At 41.1% G+C, this 23468-nt stretch overlaps 1 protein-coding gene across 1 annotated transcript in view; it reads right to left on the bottom strand.

Moving 5' to 3' along the window:
* LOC143153753 (zwei Ig domain protein zig-8) overlaps nt 1–22424 on the bottom strand; it is a 431922-nt gene extending 409498 nt beyond the window's left edge. The window contains exon 1 of the mRNA XM_076325263.1: nt 22345–22424. The gene's annotated coding sequence lies outside the window, so the exon portion shown is untranslated. The remainder of the gene's footprint in view (nt 1–22344) is intronic.
* Nucleotides 22425–23468: the final 1044 nt, after the last annotated feature.

Below are 23468 nucleotides of genomic sequence, written 5' to 3'. Positions count from 1 at the left end.
GTCCGTTACACGAAAAATACGACGAGGTTGTGCATAACCCAATCGTTGGAAATTTTCAGCGCGCCGTGGCCGTGTTTAAAACATACTTGGAACAAAAAAAATGTATTACGTAGCAATTTGTTTCGCGTTGCCGCTCGTTACATTAAATGTCCGCGGTGGTCCTGGTAAAAGAATCAGGTGTTAAACGATCCATTAACCGGTCGTGGGTAATTGTGTTTTAAGCACGGTCTAGGTGGCACGTTATTTAGAACGGAGTCTTAATATAAATTCGATCGTTCTATAAGCGACGACGAAATTGATCGAGTTTCTCCTTAAAGCAACTTTAAAATACCATGATCCCTCGTCGATGTAACTTTCTGGAAATAGAGCGAAGCTTCGAGCCACGGTTCCAGCGAAACGAAATTTCTTAATCGAAATACCGAAGTAAGGAAGAGTTTGCGACCTAATAACGATACGTTGTATTTTTTACACCAAGTGTAATATTATTACGCTGTTCTAATTTGTTGATCGTATTCATCGATACGATTTATCTGGCAGAACGTGTTAATAAGATTAATATGATGTGCTTGTTAACATTTCTCGTGACCAGTATATTTAAAGCGTAATATATCGTTGAATCTTTGACAAAACATTTATATAGGTGATCCGTTAACAGAGTTTCGTATTGTTCGAATAATTTCAAATAAATGTCTACCTACTGTATTAATAATTTTTCCCGTAATCTTGTACGGATTCTTTGTATCGTTATTTATATATAAAAAAAAAAGAAACGAATTCGACATCGAGAAAAATTAAACAGCGAGTAAAATTCTTTTCTGGAATTATTTCGCTAGAATTATTACCCTTGTATTTGTACCATTTGTTTTTTTTCCTTTGAGATTTGGTACACACATCCATTTTTTTGGATATGCGGTGCGTTTCTGGCAGAATGGTATACACGTCCGGTTTTGGGACGTGCGGTAACCGTACGTTGCCAGAACGGATACAAGCATTTGTTTTTTAAACTGTGGCGATGACCAGTACGCTTTCTGCCGCTGCTGAAAATGGATATTTATCGGTGGAAACGTTTAATTTTCGTTTACCCGACACGTTAACGTTTATTTTCCAAGTGACAAAAAACGATATTGAATGTACCCATTTAACAATTTGAAAGCTCAAAGAAGAAGCTTTCTAACTTCTCTCGAATAAGTTTTTCAATTACTTCCAAACGAGTGGTCGATAATTCAACGAGCTTGCAACAAGAGTAACAGACAACGTTAAGTTTCGAGATACACGGATAAGATTTGTCGTACCTCCGATAGAAATGTTAGTTGTAACTCTGAGATAATTTAAAGAAGATTAAGAAACTATACGAATACGTATATGTGTTTAAACTATTCTGGACGATAGGGAATTGGGCATGGAGCAAAATGTTTGGACTTTCCAAGAGAGACCGAGCGCGTGTTTATTCCTAAAAAGTTCGTGTGACCCTTTTCAAAGTACTATGAAAGTATGTGTGCGTGTGTGTACGGGGAATTTAGGACGAATTCAGCGAGCGAGGAGATCGAAAAGCGAATATGGAATATCGTAGCATAAATTACGGCGAATAATTTTAGAATATTCGTTATTAATTATTTTTGTATTACTTGTCCCTACGTAATTTTTTTAATTACTCACAATTGAAATAAATGCCTTGGAATTTTTTGCTGGGGACTATACACAAAAATGTATCCAAGCACCGTAATTGGGGCTACGAAGACGAACGTTCTCGTAACGACTGAAAATATACGCAAGAAGAGATGCAACGTCGATGGAGGTACATATAGCTAGAAGCTGAAAAAGTGACATCTGATTTAAGAAAAATATAGCACCATGTTTAAGAGGAATACGAACAGCGTCGAGCAATTTTCGTTCATTCGTAGTACATCAGAGACTGATTAAAATCGTCTAACCTAATTTGCAATTCCAGAGGTAAATTTCTCAGCTCCGTACGGTATATGTGATAACTTCCATATTCAGTATATGCGAGTATTATCTCAAACCACAAACTGAATTAATTGTGAAAGATTCGACACGATCAATTATGAAAAATACATCAGTCTAACGTCTGTCCACGTTGCGAATAGCGCGAAGATATCAAACCCGACGTAATCATCCAGTATCGACACAATAGTTTGCGCGATAAGTTTCAAATTGTTCGAACATCTCTCTTGGAATAGTTTAATACAAGAGTATCTGTTGACGTGTAATCGATACATAGTGGATCCGCCCGTGAGAAACGTGGTGAGCTGAAGGTAGTCTCAACCAAGGATGCAACGATCGATAATTTACGATCGACCGTTCCTCGAGCCGTGGATTCAAGATGATTCAAACATTTTTCGAAAAATAAGGACACTTAAAATTCTTAAACGATCAAAGGCCACGTGCGTATCAGCTGCAATCACACCTAATTTATCGTTCCAACGAAGAGTTGTTTTAGAGTCTCAAGCTCGCGAGGAAGGAAAAATTTAACGTTTTCTCTCTCTTCTAAGAATCTTACCCAACATAAACATCCCCATAAAAAACTAAACCTAATCGTTGACGACCATTTCCACCGCTACGGTACAGTAACAATCGTTGAAATTTTCGAAGAACACAAGTCCACATCAGATCGTATGCAGACATCGCGAATAATGCATTAAATTTCACCTTGAACTCGAGTGGAAATAACACGAGCATTGAAACAAATCGCATCGTAACTTACTCATTTCAGCGATACTCGATTTAAAATGGTAGAATTGTATCATTAAATGTAATAAGTGCGATCAACAAGTGTGCCCTGAATGAACAAAACATGATCTCGTTCCGTCGTTACAATGAAGAGTGACCTTTACTGAATTAATTTGAGGAGACGCGGACAGTTCATCAATTGTCTCGGTAATCAACATTCTGGCGCTTCCAACCGTATTCATTATTTTGGTCCTTCGAACCGGAGACTGAACATTTTTGAGCGTTTGACCGAGCACATCTCCATACTCATCAGTATTAATTGAAAACGTAAACGTATCGCAGATAGCCGAACACATCTAAATCTCGTGCTTCCCTTATTTAAAACTTTTGCCAATAGATTTTTACGATTGAAATACGTATGAAAATGAAATATTTTCAATGAAAATATTTTTCTCGACACCGAATTTCATTCAAATTCGTACGATACCGTTCAAACTATTAATTCCACCGGATCTGAAGTATCTATTAGATACTTGTCGACGTATCCAATTATTCTTACAGATCCCAAAACGAATAACGTTGCCGTTTGCAGGAAAACTATTACTTACCGTTATCGAATCGGAAACCGAATCCCGTTTAGAATCGAACAGCCATAAAACGCAAAAATAAGCAACATTTCACTTCCGTTTGATATTTATTTGGTCAGTTTCAGCGCTAAGTGGTTCTACGTCACATTTGTTGCTTTATTTATCGACGGGCATAAATATCTCGCGAACCCGTAACGTAGCGAGACTTCTACAATTTCCTCGTTATTACACCGCAGCTGGTGCGTGCTGAATCAATTTATTCCGCGTCGCGATCCCGCTCGAGTAACACAAACGAGAAATCAGTTCTGTTGCTCTAACCCGGATCCTCGACAGCGTGAAACTTATGTTAGCAAGGCAGGCATGATCTTTCAAGCTTAAACTCAGCTTTAAACTTTCATCAAGATGCTACCGTCTGGCCCGTCTTTATTTCTATCGTCGTTGCGCGTCGAATCAGCGACCCTAATTGGACGCTGGAATCGTACGGCTCCCGCGACGAACTTGCGAGCTTACTGGAAAGCCTCCTGGAATCGTCCTCGACGACCGAATTCACTATGGAAGCGTTCCCGAACCGTATGAATCGTAAGGGCAGCGAAATTTCAGGGTCACAGGAACCAATTGTAACCCAGAACGCTTACACTCGAAATTAACGTGTAATTCTTTAAAATTATACCGGGAAGCAGACCCGAGAACACTTACATTACCGAAGAGGAGATAATCTACCGTTCGAGTTAACCTTCTTTTGCATAAATTTTATTTTATCTTCGAAAAAAAAAGATTTCTCGATTATTCGTACGTCCGTGAAAGAACGCACATGTTGAACGATAAGTGGACGAATCAGCACGGCTATAAAATAGCCCCGTGAGAAAACATTTAAGAACGAAAGAGAGCAAAATTTATACGAATAAATAGAGATCGATATTTAGAAGTTAAAACTTACTACGATAAGAAAGCGATTGGGGAGCTAGAGAAAACATCGAACTAGTTAACGAAAATGTCGACATTTAAAATATATCTCACTCGAAAGCAAAATAGAGTACAAAGACAGTTATAGAAGTTAGGCTCAACGGTAATAAACTACCTCGCCTTTTACAGCGTTCTGGTAAGTGTAATTTCTTTTCGCTACAAAGTCATCATTTTATCACTATTCTCAATTATGCAGCGATTTCGGAGTATCCATCCGTAGGATCGCTACAACGTAGACTTAAAAGCACACTCTGTCGGTCTTGAACTATTAAATGTGACACTCATTGCCGCGTAACTCAATTTCCCGCCCATTATTATCGCGATAAATTAACTCGGCTCGGAGAAGAGGAACCCGTACTCGTATCTATACGCGTTGTCGCTTGTTCCCGCGTGTCCAGGCTCGACGAGTAAAAAAAAACACGAAACGCGACAGCGACGAGAAAAATGTCGAACGACGGAAAACCTCGCTAGGAGAGGAAAGATTACAAGACCGTGTCCGAGAGAAATGGAAACGTGCCCAAGAGTCTCTCATTTGCCCTGTGGCTTCGTAACGCGAGGTTGTAAAGTTTTTCCTCAAAGGAGAACCGAAAAACGTAACCGACGAGCATCGTCGCCGTTGTCGTCGTCGTCGTCGTCGTCGTCGTCGTCGTCGGGCTAAAATTTTTATTTTCAGGAACCACAAAAGTTGGACGTTGAAACAAGACGCGCGTAAAACTCGGATAGGTACACCGATTCTGTTCCCTCTTTTCCAGGGTGGGTTCCGCGAAACCCTTTCCCAAAGAAGGAAGGCCAAAGAGACGAGACCCCTCGTCGGTGCTTTCCGTCAACGTGTACTCGCAGATGCCGAATATATCCGGTAATCTTAACAACGTTAACGGGGAAAACATCGAAAGTAGATTGCAACACGTTGAGAGATACTTTTTGATTCTATGGCTCTTGAGACAGGTTCAGCGAGCGAGCGAATGACTGAGGGAGTGAGTAAGTGAGTGGATGAGTGAATGAGTTAGGGAATGAGAGAGAGAATTGGTAAATGAGTAAATGAATGAGTGAACGAGTTAGTGAGTAAGTGAATGATAGAAAGAGAGAGAGAGAGAGAGAGAGTGAAATTAAGTGAGTAAGAGAGTTAGTAAGTTAGGGAATAAGTTAGGAAGTGGTTGAGTGAGTTAATGAATGAGTGAGTGAGTGGATGAGTAAGTGAATGATAGAGAGAGAGTGAAATTGAGTGAGTAAGAGAGTTAGTAAGTTAGTGAATAAGTTAGTAAACGATTGAGTGAGTTAATGAATGAGTCAGTGAGTGAATGAGTAAGTGAACGATAGAGAGAGAGAGAGTGAAATTGAGTGAGTAAGAGAGTTATTAAATTAGTGAATAAGTTAGTAAATGATTGAGCGAGTTAATGAATGAGTGAGTGAGTGAGTGAGTGAGTGTGTGTGTGAAAGAGAGAGAGAGAGACAGGCAGATAGATAGAGAAACTCGAGAAAACGTCGAGAAAGGAACCCTCGATGAAAGAAAATAATAGAAAAGGCGCGATGGAAATGAGAAATCCTGCAGGCCCTGTGTATCCAACGGATCTATCGACCGAGTTTACTGCGCGATCGGGAAACGAACAAACTGGAACGGAGGGACTTAAGATACGACCCGAGAAAGCTATTTCCAAAGAAGCACGTAAGTGGCAGGAGGGGAGAGAGGAAACTAAAAAGGATGGCGCGATTAATCGATAAAGCGATATCCTTCGTGGAAGTCCCCGGATAATAGGAATCGCGTAATTTTTAGATCGTAAATTATTGCATTCGCGGAAATCATTACCGAGAAATTGATCGGTGTTCGAGATACGAGAACCGTAAAAAAATATCCAAGTCCGAGAAAAGTAAGGGCGAGAAAGAAAAAAAAAGAAAAAACACTGGCAACAGTTTCTCGCGATAACAGAGTTCAAAGGCTTTGCTTCTCCCGACGAAACAATTTCTTCCCAGAGACACACGTCTGTATTCTCCGGAGCAACGTAGTTGCTTCGGTTGATGATTTTAGGTACGGTGGTCTCTGTAGTACGGTATGTATATATTCGCTGGATGAAGCCAGGATAACCTTAGGTTTTCTTTATTAAGTAAACAAGTCCGACTACGTAAGAATTTAGACTATTGTACGTTCGTGACACGTGACACGACCAACGCAAAGCTAGTAGAAAACGAACGCTACACTCTACTCCCAAGCGGAGTGTAATTAAATTACCGTACGTTTTCTTTCGATGTAAAACCACAATTGCCACGTTACAAAGATTTAATAACGAACAATTAAACCGAGCGTTTCGTGAATAGCCATTTAAGATCAAGTGTATAACAAACAACAAAGTGTAAATTTCGAAAAAGAATGGTTAAAACTTCGCGTATGAACGAATTCTATTCCATGTTTTCGACATATTCTTTCACATAGAATCATTCTCTTCTCGGTTGTCCGGAATAGTTGAAACGCGCGCGCGCACACACGGTTCCTTGATATTCCTACGTACATAAGACTTGATAAATGACGTGACGAGAGTCGTCGACCGACCATAGAAATCTACGAATCGTGTGCAAGAATAAATCACCTTGAGCGAGTGTTACGCTCTTTGCTATATCTCGATCGTGAAATCGTAACTTTACCGGGTAAATTGTATCCGCTTTCTATTAACTTCGTCGATCGAATGAGAAGCTATACACGCGGTGACAAAAATTTGTCGGTCACGTCGAGCGTGATTTCAACTTACGCTCACGGTTACAGACATCAAAGGACCTCGTCGAAAGGATAAGAACGGTCGCGTGGCTGTAACGTTGAACGCGTAAACTCGATTGTCGTAACAGGCCGTGCTTTGAAGCCATAGGCGAGTGTTCGCCGCAACTTACAGTCGCGTCGAGTCAAGATTCGAAATCGCGGCGAAACTACGATCGTTCGCGGATGGGGACGACCTGAATAAACGTTAACCCATGGTGAACAGAGGTAAAAGAAGGGTGCGCGAGAGGGTGAATAGCGGTCGTAGTCACGAGAGAGTAAAGTAACGCAACGAGTGCGAGGGTCGAACGAGACCGAGAAGGACAAAGAGTGGGAGAAAGTGGAGCCAAGGGAGCCAGGGTCTTCGGGACAAGGTGCAAGTTAGATGTATACGTACGTAACATACCTATGGCGTATATCCTCGCCATTGTATCACTCCATTAAACATTCACTGCAGTGCACTATAAACCATGATATAATCTCGCAATGCGGTAAGCACTGCCGAGTTAAACGAACACGGACTCGCTACGTACCACGACACACGAGAGAGAAACCGAAACAACGTCCTAAGTGGGAACAACGACTGGGAAAAGTAATTCAACGACCGATCTTCGACATTTTCTACGTTCATCGGTCCTACCCGGAACGCGATCAGTTCGCCAGAATTTTCTCACGCGACGTTCACCACCTACCCGAAACGTACGTTTCGAACCGCGTGATTGAACTTCGATTCGGTGAAATAAAAATGTCGAACAGGCCAGAGAGTAATCCACTTTGTCTCCTTCGTCGTGGACTACTTCGTGGACCGCAGCTTCGTGGACACCGATTTTTCATCCACGGTTACCGCGCGATTTAGAAACGACCGATTAATTTATCTTTCCCTTAGCCCGATACAAATGTTCGTTCGGTGAATAGAGTGGACAATTCGCCGACAATTCCACGCCTGGAACGCATTTGCCGAGTTTGGACACTTTCCCAATTTCTTGCGACGATGAACCGTGTCCCGGAGAACTCGCTGGGCAACCGCTAAAAACATCTGTCTAAAATCTCTTTCGCGGACGTTTCACTTCTGCCTCGCGCATTCGATCTGGGAAACGTTGATTTTCGATTTACGACTCTCGGATGAATTGGCTACCGAGTTTCCGTAATATCTATAAATACACGCTTTTACGAAAGTTTTGCCGCCGTATCGGGGAAATATTGAGCAGCTACCCTTGCGCGTACGCAAACCCTCGAAGTTCGAGCGAAGGCCAATCGGAGAATTAATTTTCATGGTCGATCGATGCAAGTCGTTCCGCTTTCCCAGAATAGTGCAAATAACGGCCCGTTATTATCGAAAACAACCAATTGCCTCGATTTCGATCCGTGTAAAAGATAGCGGCGATTTTTACCAATTTTCGGAAGTCGATTTCATTTCGATCGAGTTTTTCCAACTAAATTTTCTCTAATTTTTGACTATGCACATACCGTATCTCGCGAACAATGGCACTCGTAAATAATCTTGTACGAACAATAGCGATCGTAAATATTATTGCACGAGTAACGGCGATCGTAAATGATACTGTTTCTTCTTTAGTTTTTAATGTACACGCAACGCAATTTTCTTAAACGAGTTTCCTTGGTGCTAATTTTAACAACGTTTCACGAAAACAGATTACGGTACACTGGACAATTAATTGTAAATTTCAATGTAAACGAGATACGTTTGGTTCCGGTTTTTCCCGATGATAAGTAAAGAGTCTCTGCATCGTGGAACAATGCACCATTTGCGGTATGTCTTTACGCGATCTTGTTTAACGTTCCGCGAAGTATTTGATTGTTCCTCCTTCAGAGATAGAAATTACGGATACGAGTGCAGTGCTCGGCAGTTCCTGAAATTACTGAAATTTCTCGAATGTGCGCCGTTCAAAGTCAAAAGTATGCTTAATCGGTCAAATTTATACCCTTGCGGTTTTGCAACGGAATGGACGAAATAATTATTTGGAAATATTTCGACGAGATTTTCGCACACAAGACACCGCTGTCTTTTCCATTTCTTCGAAGCTTCGCTTCTCAGAAGAAAAATTACACTTGGAGACTTCAATGCGACAACTATAATTCAAGCGACAAAATTCGTTTCTTTGAAACTTAAGAAGGTGTCCTTTTCCGGACAAAATCGTTTAAAAGAAAAATTACACGAAATTTTAACAGTCAAATGAAATAACTGTACCGATAATAAAAAAAAGATAAAATATCAAGTCTCCGATAAAAGAAAGTTAAACCATCTTGAAAGAAAAATAGTTCGAACGCTGTTAAATAGTTCCAGGTACGTGTATCTGCTTCGTTAAGTGAAATATACCCTAATTTTCCGGAAAAGGAAAGAGATCCGACATGCTACTTTATCCGGCTACGATCTTGAATAGTTTCAAATTTATGGTTCCGTCTCGTAACATGCATTTCCTCGTGGCCCACAGAATTCGCTTTTCGGTAAAATTTACAGGCGAACTTGCAAGCTTCGACTACAAAATATTTAATTAGTTGTCTTAATGACTTGCCAACTTCCTTTTATTCCGTCTGACCGAACTTTAATAGGACACGCCGAGAAAATTTCTGTACGTAGACGAATTTTCGTCTCTGTCGCGCGATTTATCCGAAACTTTGTTTAATAAATCGAATATGTAAATAACGGTGCGGTGCGAGCACGCTCATCGACGCTAACGGCGATACAAGCTTGCAAACACACGACCACAAAAAAATTTAACATTTCGATCGCAACGTATCAAAAGCATCATTTTTGATAGCTTAATCCTTCTGGAAAGGCGAGCATTTCAAAGCGCGGTCGAAATATTTTCACGGAAATAGCTTTTCCGATATTCGTAAAAATTTCCGCGATACGAATCCCCCTCCCCACCCATACCTGTATTAATACGGTAACGCGAAAAACATCGGGAGGAACGTGAAAAAAATACTGTCACGCTCAGAACTAACATAATAATTTACCGATAACGCGACGTTTGTCCGCGACAAGCGAAATTTCAAAGCTGAAAGAACACAATTCGTCCGCAGACACGTTGACAGTTTATCAGAAAATTTGTACCTGAATGTCGCGTCGGTATTTATGCTCGCAATCGTGTCGTTACTGTTAAACCTGTTGAAAACGCGTCGCAGCACGCAGCATCCGATTAAAACGAATCGCCGCGCGTTACGTACAAATTCGTCGAAATTTCGGTGAAAGCAAAAAAGAAAAAAAAAAAAAAAAAATACACAGGGGGACGCGTTGGAAGGTCGGGAGCAATTCAGAATCGTTTCCCCGATTAAAGTGGATTCGGTATGGCCTGGGACGCGTATTCGGGAGCGAACGGAATGATCATAAACACTTAGTAACGCGCCTATACGGACGATCGCTGAGCCAATTCTGTAAAATAATAAGCACCGTCATCAGCCACGTGTCGAAACGACACGGAAATAAATGGAGAGAAAACTCGTGCAGAAATTGTAATTGAACGCTCGCTGGGCTCACAATGGCGTGATCAATTGTCGTTAGGAGAGATACTCATCGAACGGAGCAAATAATCCGTGTATATTTTTATCGCGAGCTACTTTCTGGAATATCGTTGTCGATGATCCTGACAATTGCGTGACAAGTACACAGAGCAAACGGGATGGAGACGGAAAATCCTTTGCCGCGTATTCGAAATATCTCGCGGATGTGTCGCAATAAAATTGCAAAGCTTTTCTTCGCACTTCGCGAAACACTGCTTTGGACAGAATTTCTACTATCACGGAGGATGCGTAATCTACGGAAATCTGGATCATGTGTCTTTACTGTTTCAAAGATTCAAAGATTACTTTCATTTTTTCTTTAACTTTAACGCAAGTATTTTTCTAGCGTCTTCTGCGCGATTTAAATCGAACACGAAGATCGTGCACAAAGTACGAGGATTAGTATGTCTTCAATTGACGTACGTATTTATGAATAGGTATGTGTAGTATATATAATTCGTGTTGACGAATTGACACTAGATTCTATAGATTCTAGCAGAGAACAATACTATTGTAGTATCGAGAAGTCGACGTCAAAGACTGTATGCTTGTTAGTAAGAAATCGGATAAGTAACTATTAGGTCAATTCATAAATTTGTGTACAAAACGGTACTATTTACCTTGAATCGCTTATATATTTTCCATCTAACGATACCATGTAGCGATGTTAATTTTAGAACAAGATATTGGAAGATTGTATTTTGGGCCACTTCCCTATTTGAAAGCCTTCCCTGCTGAACAACTCTGCATGCTTTGGAAAAGATGGTAATTGCTCGGAGCAACGTCAGAGGAATAACGCGAACGAGGTGAGACCCTCCACTTTGTATCTACAAGGATCTACAACGTTACGTGCAAGTATCGAGACTCTTCCAGAAATAACTGTTTCAAACTGTTGTACGAAACTTCTTGGTGAAACCTTGCGCACGAACCTAAATATGAACTGACCCGATGCATCATATTCTACACCGATTGCACATTAATGACTGCGTTATCGCTTACTCGTTTGCACTCCATAATCCCCGAATCGTTCGTCGATCGTGCAAAAACCGTACAGATACGATACGTTCCCATTAAGTAAACAAAGCAAACGTAACGAACAAAAGTATAGACGAACACTGCAAATAATCAAACGAAAGGCTTGAAATTTTATCGCAACGCTCGTGTCGATCGTCCCGTCTCTTCGTCCTTGCAAAAACGAACGAATCGATCAAAATTTTACAACCGACACGATTCGTTGCAATTAATGCATTCGTTAATACATTACACGCACGAATGCTCGAAGCAACTGTGTTACGATCGTTACGATTATGAATCCGTTATGTCCCGCGGTATACTATTAATTATTGTAATACGATGTGTTTTAATCCGTTTCGAACGTTTATTCGTTTATATTGCTTACAGCGACAACTGGAGCAGCCACGAATCGAAACAATCGCGACGCGTTCAAGCTCTTCTTTGCGTCACTGTGCTGCAATTTTCCTGCACATTACATTTTTTCTTTTTCTTTTTCTTTTTCTTCTTTTTTTTTCGTTCCCTCGGTAACGATCAAAGGTCGCGCAATACGCGCGCCGTTTTCGTTTCCGGTCTTTGTTTCCTTACGCAACGCAAACACACAGAGACCACAAAAGAGCCCGGCGGAAAGCTTCGCGTTTGCATTTTTCTTTCCGAGCGGCTTTGCGCCGCGGCTTCAAAGCGAATCTGTCCGTGACTCTCCTCGACAAGACGCGGCACTTTAATTCAAGCGATCTTCATTAATTCGAACGAGGCGGCGCATCGTTCATCCTGGTTTCGTTCCGAACCCCCCTTCACCGGTTTACCGTATTCGCGGTTCTTCTCCAGCATAATTTCTTTTTTATTAGCCGCAATTTACCAGAAGCGGTCGTTATTTTTACCAGGTCGCTGCCACCTTCGTTCCCTAGTCACCCTACGCCGGCGATCGCACCTACTTACGCTCGTTAGCTACGAGAATTCGATCAACTCTCCTTGAACGTCATCGACGCCTGCTGCGCGCCGGTTATTTATACGCTTATTTACGTATACATTTTGCAATCGCTGTACGCGTTGATGCCTCGATGCAAAAGCAACGACAACAGCGTGTTCAGCTCTCTATGTTGAACGCGAAAAAATGCGATACGGATAACGTGGCCACCTAACGCCATTTATTTATACTTGCGTTTTCCACGATGAAAACATCCCTCGAAACTTTGTCCGTGACTCTATCATTTTTCGTCGTCGGATCACGTCCCTTAGAACCTTTATCGTACCTTAGCTGTATCACTTTTACACCTAACGCGAAAATAACATCTACACCATACAGGTGCTTTTTTAGTTCTCACCAATGTCTGCAGTTCTATGTTCCTTCTCTTAAAATTTAATTTACAAATAATCCTGTTTAATACAATAAGTGTCATTTCTTCTCTTTTTCTATTACGATTCCACTCTTTTCATTTTTGTTGCGACACGCTTTTATCGTATACGTAGGATACTTCAAGATCGAATATCCTATACCGAAAGATTTACCATATCTTACATCTACTGTAAGAAAGCTTGCGTATTTAGTATGTATTCGATATTCGATTCTACATCTTGAAGTAGAGTCCTCTTCAAGGATAGACAACAGTTCTACAAATACGATTAAAGTGTATTATAACAAACGTGAGATTACAATAGTAAAGAGGAAAACTAATAAGAATATCGAAAAATGTTGCTCGAAAATTGAATTCGCAAGATCGCGCAGAGAGAAAAATAAATTTCGATTAAAACTAAAGAAGCACTTACATCGTGCAGATGTTGGATCGTAAATATTTAAATACTTTATCGTGTCTTTCCTGGTACCGTTTTCAACGCTTTCTTCACAATATCTCCGACGCAATGAAAGATCGCTCTGCATCGTCCACGAAAACCCGATCCCGGCGAGAATACTAAAAGCAACGCGAAGAAGTTCGCGACAATGACAGAGAGTTGTTTGCTATTCTTGCGATCGCGATCCTCTCGCGAAATGATCGTCCAACGAAGCTGTTACAGAAAGATACGAAGATGGAATGCTCACACGGTACGTTTCGCGGAGCGAGGCGGGTGATTAATTAAGGTTTGCACCGGTAAGATCGGAACGACACGCGATTGTACGCAAGAACGCCAACGTAACACTGATTGGAATTTAGTGTAGACTAGCAGAGACCGGTAACGCTCCCGTTTCTCCAATTAAGCTGGCTGAATGTAAATCAGACTAGGGGAAATCCCGCAGCCTGTCGGCAGGATTCACTCGCGGGAGGAACATGGCACCATGAATTCGTTGCCGAGGAAATTGTTAACCCCGGGAAGATCCTTAAAGGTAAAGTCGAATCGCGTTTCGGTGCACAATTTTATCGCCATAAATTCCCACTGGAGCACACGTTTTTTTCCCATCCCAACCTACCGTCTCTCCGAGCCGCGAAACAATTTTTCAGTATTGCGAATGTCCAATTTTCAAATTCGTTATTTACGAAACGAAGTTGTGGATTCGCTTTGATTGACGCGGAATTTCCATACACCGAGAAATTTGAAAAATTGATACGTCGTTTCGGTAGAAAATCACCGAATGATTTGTCCGTTCTAAAAATACGAGTTTCCTGAAAGTATCAAAATGTTTCGTCTAAATGTGAAAAATATACGAGCGAAACTATTCGCCGATTCGAAAGCCGCGCTTTGACATTTTTCGTTCCTTCCGGAAACGAAGCGTCGGAGCTGCTTCGAATCGTATGAAAATAAATTCGATAATAATTTTTATACTTGCAACGAATAATCGAGGAAACCGTATCGCTCGAATCCGATCGTCTATCCAAATATTAAAACGCCGAAGCAAAAGACAGATGGTTACGTTGACATTTATTCTGCATACATAAGATGGCGCGCTAAGATGGAAAGTGGGAAATTGAAAAATGGGGTGATTTAAGGCAATACTCGATCACGTTGAGTACGGAAAATGTCCAATAATCGTAAATCGATTGCCACTTATCGAGACATTATACGATAAAGACACGAATACACATGCTTCTCCCGCAAATGCTTTATTTTAGGTCACTGATTACGCGACAGTCGTATTTTCGAAGTAACGAATCGTGTCTCGGCCCTGTACCATTTTACATACGTTCTTTCCTTACCGTGTAGACGTGTCACCTCAAAGCCATTTAATTAAACAACGTTCCGTTCGAGTTAGCTGCGAAATTACACTCGAAAGCGAAAAACGTTACGGTTAATCCGAACGTACTCGTTCGGTATAAATTTAAGTGTTTCAAGGGCCGCTACGATTTCTTCGCTCGGCTTAATTGATGTAATCGTTAATGCACGAGTATTAAATACTCGAGTTTCTCGCAGTTTTCTGACACGAGAACGCGAACTACTTTCGTTAAAACATTTTTTGAATTCCGTTCACAATATTCTGTAATGTCTAACGCGTAGGATATATTATATAGTCATCTTATACAGAGATAAGATGACCAAATATAACAGATACAAGGTAAAACAAATGTATGGTAATGTACGTTGTCCAAGACACGTAACAAAATGAGTTTTTAATACCAATTCAAGGATTAATCGATAACAACCTAATCAGTGCGACTATAGATATTCTAGGATATACGTCTGTATGATTCGAACTTGTAGAATTTGATCTTTTGGCCTGCATCTTTCTAAATGACGTTTTAGTGTACTTTACACTGTGTTTCGATGAATATTTTGAATCCATATTGGATTGTTCGATAACTGTTAACAGTTTGAAAATTAAGAATTTAACGGCTAGAAAAAGTATATCGTAACACGTGGATTGGGGTCACAAAAATGAAAAAAAGTTCGCACAAACGTGTGTCCTATTTGACATTGTCTCCAAGTTACAACCATTTTTATACTCCAATAATATGCAGCTGCTCGCCTTTATATTATAGTAGTGTAAGGGCCCCTCAGGCATCTGCTACCCCTTCCAATCTTCCTCTCGTATAGCGTGCCTTCGTTGGCCAGAAAACTCTGGGACTCTAACAGCAACCATGACAGGCTAGCGATAGCAGCTATCAGACGCCACAAGCGACATACTTGTTCCATAGTGACTATCGTTTCCGTGGATATTTTCTTACACATCTTTTATTTATTTGTAAATTGCTCCTCAGAAGTAACAGTTCAACATTAAACAGTTCCAAAGTAAAATCTTCTTTTCTTATATACAGATTTTATTTTAGAACAATGGTATCATCCTAAAACTTGTCTTACTATGAACGATGGTGGGGACTCGATGTGTAACTCCTGGAAGTTAACTTTGAACAACTCTGTTTAACAGAAAGTGCTCGAAATGGAATTTGATTATCGAATGTAACTGAATTTTAATGATCCGTTTTATAAGATAAAATGGTCGACAAAGAGAGATATCAAGTACGTATCGAGAATTGCATAAGAACGGTTTAGTAGAATAAATTGTACTATACATTTCAGTTTACGATTAAGAATTACCCGAGTATGAAAGTGACTGGACCTTGGAAAAAAGGGCCAAATGGGGCATATGTTTGTACGACCTTTTTTTTATTGATTTCGTGTCCTCGATTCATTGCTGAAGTGGGTTCCATATATTACGGATACACCCTGTATATTGGTAACACGATTGTCCCTCTGAAACTCTTTTCAAGAATTCCAAATCCATACACGTGCTCCAATACATTAATTGATTCGTTCCAATTTGTTTCGTCAAATGGAAAGGTTACGAAAATAAAATTGACGTTTCGTTCTGGTTTTCCTGGCGAGCCAATTTTATTTTTGTAATAATTTCATTTGATGTTTCAAACTCGAAATAAATCGATTAATATACTCGAAGCACGCGCCCTAAATTCTTGACAAGAATTTCGAAAACACGATTGCGTTGCCAATATACACGCAACGTTTTCGAAAGTCGTTGATTTCTTTTTTTTTTCATTTATTAAGGAGTAACAACGATGTTTGGCGGTGTACTGTACATCGAATATAAATAATTATTAGTCCACGTCTCGATTCGCACATTGTGTTCTTTATAATAACAGCGTTATACACGGCCAAAAGTTACCATTCGTACTCTTCGCTGGAAAGGAATTCTTTCGTCCGTGACCAAATCTCTCTCTAGCCATTTTGCGACGATTTACGGGATCTCGAGACACGCGACAAAGCGACGGACATGTAAAGGCGCGTGAAAACGATATAACGGGAAAAGCGTAAAAATAGAGAACTGTTTGTGCCTTTGCCCTATTAAACCACTACTGTTCAAAGAACGCAGAGAACTTCTCTCGAGCGTCGTTTCGGATAATGGGTTGCAAAGCCATCTGATACTCTATAATGTATCGTGTGATGCGAATACACTGTCTCTGTTACAAATTAATGTAACAGAGACACTTTGAGATCGAAATACACTCACAAGAAACACTCGATACTGTGGTACTATGATTTATTGAAAGAATGTAGAAGAACTTGGCGAAGTCCGTAGTAAATTGGTCGAACGTACTTAATTTTTTAATTTCGTGTACAGAGTGAAGAAAAATTAACGAGAATAAAAAATGATTAGGCGCTATCTCTAGTACGAATTAATGTAAGTACACTCGCAAGGAATATTCGATACTGTGATTTATTAAGAGAATGTACCAAGGATTCAATGACATCTATAGTAAGTTGGTTGAACGTATCGAAAAAAAGGTTTGTAACGATTCGAAGTCAAGAGCGTAACTTTTTAATTTCGTCTCCAAAATAAGAGAAAGTCGTTGGAAGTGGGAGGAAGGTTGTCGGGGCATAGAATTGGTAAATTCCGAAAACTGAACGCATCTGGCGTTTCGAGTGTTCCGTGAGTGTCGATTTATGACACAGGCTGCACCGAAATACAGGATTCGTGCGTCGTGTTTCGGCGTAACTTTACAAAATATTTCAATGCACCGTTTCTCTTCCTAACTGTATCTAAACTCACGACGCGATAACCATTCTGGTTGTTTCTTTAGTGAGAGGATTTTTTTTTTACACCTCGCTGACAAACCTCGTAACTCGTCGAGATCGGAGCTCCGCTGTTTCACCGGTCCCTCGTTTCCCCGGATGATCGAAAAGGGGACGCATCCGGCGGATAAAGAAAGACAGAGAATCCGGGTGGAAGTTGTCACGAGGCCGCTTTCAATCCAAAGGAAAAATCCACGGGATTCTTATCCGCAGCGCAACCTTCCGGTCCAGCCGCGCACGATCGAACTTCTTGACTTTCTTGCAGTAACTCGCGAAAGAAATAACGATCCCCTGAATTCCAATGAAAATGCTCGTGGTTTTTCGTAAGCCAGACGAGTCATCGGGGACGGACAGGCCTTATCGGCAAAAATTTGTCAGAAATCGCGCGGCCAGCGGATATCGTTTCACCGGGATCGAATCGAGCAATAAAACGTGCTCGTCGATGAGAAAACTGAAAGTCTCGAGCGTTTACACCGATACTTAACCCTTGCAGTTCGCCGTACCTGGCGTATTGGTGTAAAAACTTGAACGATCACGAACAAATCCTACGACTTTGACCCCGCGTTTTACAGACAGTTTACACGACTCGTAAAATTTTCATATCGTTACATTGTTTACAGTCCCGTCGTGACGAATTGCGCCACCCTGGATCAAAATTGACATCTCGACTTATGTTCGCAGTGAGATAATGCCGTACGGATTATCGAAAATTAATTTTCAATAATTATTATATAATTTTGAATAATACTTGTACAGATACATATCGAAAGTGTACATAACACAAACGTACATTAAACGTAATAGATGCATTAAGAAATTGGGTTACGAGAAATATATTTACAATTCGTCGATTAAATTATATACACGCGTATTTGGTACGAAAGATACAAATTTCCACCAGGGTGAATTTCAATCTCCTCTGGAAAAAATAGGGAATTCGAAAAACTTGTTTTCGTTGGCTCGATCCGACACATCGACGCACGAGCACGGATGATGTCCCGATGGTTCGCAAAATTTAAGGGACGGGTAAAATATTCCACGGTTATTGTCGAAAGCCTCGACCAACTCTCCAGCAACAGGAAAGCTACATAAACCCGAAACCTAATACCGCAAGGCGCTTATTGTCAGAGTACCGTGATATTCGAGATATTAGACGTCAGAGAGTTTCGGGAGAAAACCAATGGATATAGAGCTTTCGGAGTAGCCTTATCGCGAGTAGTTCGAAACGATAGCAGTTCCATTAAGTAGACGTTCCCTTCCTCCGCCACTTTACAGCTACTGCTTTCGCTTACGTTCAGATACACCGGCATTTCTCCAAGGTGCATCTATCGTGCAATATGAGTCGCGCGAGCTACGTTCACGAATGCACAATTTCTGCGCGCGCTATCTGAGATGGTAGCGACGTCGAAATGTAAAACACAGTCGACGATGGAGCAAAACATCTACGAAATTATGTCCCATTAGGAACTTATCTCTTATGCCGCAATGACGGGCGAGGAAACAGTTTTCCGAACTCATTGCGTCACTTATTCGAGAAACAGAAGATTCGAATCTATGTGGACGAAGATACCAATAAGAAGACGCACGAATTATAATTATATCGATGTGCAAGATACGCTACAAACGGAGGGTAATTTGAAATTGACGTTACGAAATTTATAAGTATATTAAAATTGACGGAAAAGGTTCAATGGACGTGAATCGACGAGAGGTTTACATTTTGAAACAAAGTTACTTCAGGTTATTATAGTAGACAAGTAGAACAAATTTAAACGAATGATAAGACAATTAACATTGCAGAAATGCGCAATGATATTGATTGGCGATTAATGCGATAATTTAAAGCGACTATATATCGGAAGGACAAGTTTCGTGGACGCACATTTATTAGGACTAGTTTTTAGTTCTGAAATGTAAATTTACTTGTAACTTTTGAGGTAATAATTTCGAATCATCGATCAATTTTGAAACAATGTGCGTCAATATAACCAGTGAAACGAAAGTCAGATGGAACGAACATTATGTGCTAGATTTACCTCGAAGTGTACACTCACATTCGATGACATAGTTTGTACAAACATCGTTTGAAATATGCTTCTGTAATTCGATCGCGTCATTAAAGTACCAATAATTACTCAAAGGTTGAATGTTGTAACAACGTTTACCTTCGTTCGACCTCGCTTTTTGGTAAATACTTGGAATAATGAGCCTGTAAAGTGCAATTTCAATTTATTTTAATAAAATTGGTCCGTTTCTTTTTTTTTTTTTTTAATCAACTCGTTGAAATTGGCTCTACATTAAAGCATCGGAGCAGAATATTTAATACACGGATACTTTGCAAGATATTTAAAATTTTTGAACGACGAACATTTCGTTAAGCGTTTCTTTACGATTTTTATTCCTATGTACATTTACAAGATCTTGCAGTTATTTGATTCGATCATTTCGTGTATTCGTGGCGAAGCTTTCGAATGATTAAAAATTTCCAAAATTATCGACAGCGGGCCACAATTTTCAGATCGAGCGAAATTTTATATTCGATTCAGCTTTTACCGAGAAGAACCAACCTTTATACCATTTCGTATAAATCTGATTTCCTATTAAGATACCGGATATAAATCTTTACTTAGAGATCCGGGATATCGTGGCAAATATATTTAAAGCTTCGATAAATCGTATTTGCATTGTCGCGGACAAGTTTCGCGACTAACTCGATTTTTCTCCGGATTCGTTTCGTCGTTTAAAAAGTCGATCGTCGGTTCGAGTATAAATTATTTTACCGTTCATCGATGTATTTGTATTTCGTTGATCAAGAAAATTAAGACTCTTCGCATCGCTCTGGATAACGACACCGATTAGAAAATAAATATCGTTTGGGAACGAGGAAGCTTCGTACATCGTACAAGTTGCTCGAAGTCCTTGTAGTAAATTGCACCGAATCAACTACAAAAGCTGCACGGATTTGAGCATTAGATGCAACAATGCGCGACCCGAGAATCATAAATCTCGTACCAACGAACGCGTAATTCGTGGATGTTTTTGTTAGCGATCGGCACCGACCGAATAAATCGGCGTCAACGTTAACACGACCATTTATGTTAATTGCAGTACTTCATCGACGACATGAATTACGGTCACCGAGTTCCGCACGCGCACCTGTGCCCGGTAATCGGCGACTGAACAGACGGTACAACGAAAAAGGAACTGCATCGAAGAACGACAATGCGCCACTATTAGGGATAATTTATCATTTAAAAGTGGCTTGTTTTTGTCCAGCATTCCCGGTGACCTACGACTACCTCGGAATTAACTTTCTTATGCAAAGACCACTTGACCCGTTTTCCTTCCACGTGACACGGTATTTTCCAGTCGGGGATGCTCGACTTCCTCGCTGTCACATATACGTACGCACACTCTCCGCGTTAAAGTGTATACGTTTATCTCGTCAACATGATTAACGCAAAAGCAACTACGCTACCCGCTGGACGAGCCTCGTAGTAAGACAACACGATCGAAATTATAGGGCAAACAAGCGTGATTTCTTTCGCTAAAATACAACGAAAAATCGAAATAATTTCTTTCGCGGAAGAGTTCCTATAAGGAAAGATCTATTTTGAAAAACGCTACACAGTGATCGAAACTTCAGCGCAAACAAGCGTGATTTTTTTCGCAAAAGTACAATAAAGAAATAATTTCTTTCGCGGAAGGTTTCGTGCAGGGAAAAGTCTGTTCTGAGAAAACGATTGAAAGAAGCAACTGTGTGATACGTTTTGCTAAAATACAACGAAAAATCGAAATAATTTCTTTGGTAGATCATCTTTTATATGAAAAGGTATATTTCGAAAAACAATCGAAAGCGAAACTATTTATCGAAGTTCCTGATTCGAGTTACGTCTTACCGTAAACTGTGCCTTTCCTCTGAGAGTGAATGACAAATTCTACCGATTTTTGTAGTTTAAAACTTAAAAACTTGTCAAGAAGCTTAGTAAATTAAAATGCCGTTTATTCGTAATCGAAACGCGAATCAGTGGTAAATATAGGACATACCACGGAACGTAATACCGATAGCCAGAGACAAGTGACGCGACTGTCTATTACTCGTTGTTTCTACTTGCATCGGCGATTTGCGAAAATGAACGATGGTACGCTACCTGTTTCTCGTCGATCTTACTGGTAGTATGTCACCGTGTACTGGTCTAAGAGATACCTGAGAACGGACGAAATAGGTACCGCGATACTGCAACCAATATTTACAAATTTCGATGCAAGTAGAAATAACAAATAGAGACACGTACGAAGCATCGTGCAAAAACATTTTATACCGCATTTTCTCTGTATCGTTTTCCTTCGTAGGTATTTGAAAAAAGAGGTACAAAAAATACAAGTTACTCTCGAACCCAGACTTCCGCAATTAATCCAGCAAGAGTATACAATCCCCAGTTTGACGATGATAACGGAACATGCCGATAACGTGGCTCAAAACTAAAGACACATTTTAGGCTTCGATAAATCCCCTCGTATTATTCCCCAGAAAAACGAACGAACCACTGTGTTATCAGGATGCATCGATGCGGTCCAGAATCGTCGGGATGACGCTCGAGCGCCGAATTGCGGTCGAAGATTTAATTACGAGATATTTAAGAAGGATTTCCTCCGTTAATACCTTACCATTACGAGGGCCAACGATGGTCGCGCGTACGTACGGACAAGAATTACACGTATGATTACAGTACTAACGCGGCGCGTCGAAATATGCTGGAATTATCGGGAAATATGTAAATCAGTATTATCGAATTGCGTAGGAGGCGCTAATAAATGTACTGCGGGGCACGAGGCAACGTTAATTTATCGTACGATTATTGTTATCGATGTACTCACCTTTCGGTGCCCGATTGTCGATTCCACCCTCCCTCGAGCTCGTTCTTCCTGTTTCTTCTCGATCCGTGGACCGTTGTTATCTTCCTTTCTCGCAGCTCCTTGTCGCGAAAGGGCGATCCAATCGTCTCCGGACGGGATTACGTTGGCTCCTTTTCACGGACGGCCCATATCCCCGCGAATAGTTTCGCTTTAAGGAAACACGTTCGTGCAACCACGACCGTTCGCGTTCTCCTTCATTTTCCCACCGTTACGAACTTCGACCGAAATTCTGTATTCGCGCGCGCGGCTCTGTCTACTCTCTGTTTATTCACCTTCCTTTGTCCCTCTATCCGCGATCGAGAGGTCGTCAGTCGTTGACACGAACTGTAAAGCACTGTTCTCACTGCACAACCGAGCGTCTAACAACCGCTGCCGCAGTTTCGAGTATTCGAGAACGACGACGACGACGAGGAGCGTCCACTCGCCTCGCGCGTTCTCTCCCCTAACGACGGCGACGTTAACTGCTCCTCGTTAAGCCACCAGCACGATGACGCGATGACGACACCTGGAAACATCACGTTCTGGAGCACTTGGACGCCGCGCTTAAACCGATCGTGAATAATCGCGGTGACTGCGATTGGATTTGTTAGCCAACCCCCGTTACGCTCCGTTAACTCGCAATTTCGCGCGCGTCAATCAGCGAAACTCGATCTCGCGGCGTAGATGCCCCGTATATCGACGCCGAGTCTCGGTGGAATAATTTCAACGACGGGTCTCTGTCTTCTCCCGCCCCCGCTGGTTCAACGGATCGCGGAGGTGGAGGCGGTGGTGGAAGGGGTGGAAAAAAAAAAAAAAGAAAAAAACGATACGGCGCCGACGGTTCGCGGCCTCTTTACCGCGGATCGCGTCGGCTCCGATGGCGAAACAATTATCCGTCCCCGCTGCCGCGTGAACGAGCCGTCGAGTCCGGTGTATCTGGCGTGGAAAGAATTATCGGGGAGTATAAAACGCGCGGAATGGGGACCACAGACGTAACGATTTATCGCGGGATAAGTTACACGACTCCGGTTACGGACGATTGTTCGAACGGTAATTGTAAAGTGTGTGCGGTTTACAATTACAAGGGTGTGGGTATAAAATATTCG

The sequence above is a fragment of the Ptiloglossa arizonensis genome, chromosome 13 (assembly GCF_051014685.1).
Source record: "Ptiloglossa arizonensis isolate GNS036 chromosome 13, iyPtiAriz1_principal, whole genome shotgun sequence".
Lineage (NCBI taxonomy): Eukaryota > Metazoa > Arthropoda > Insecta > Hymenoptera > Colletidae > Ptiloglossa > Ptiloglossa arizonensis.
Note: the sequence above shows the minus strand (reverse complement) of the source record. Positions and strands in the feature narration are given on the sequence as shown.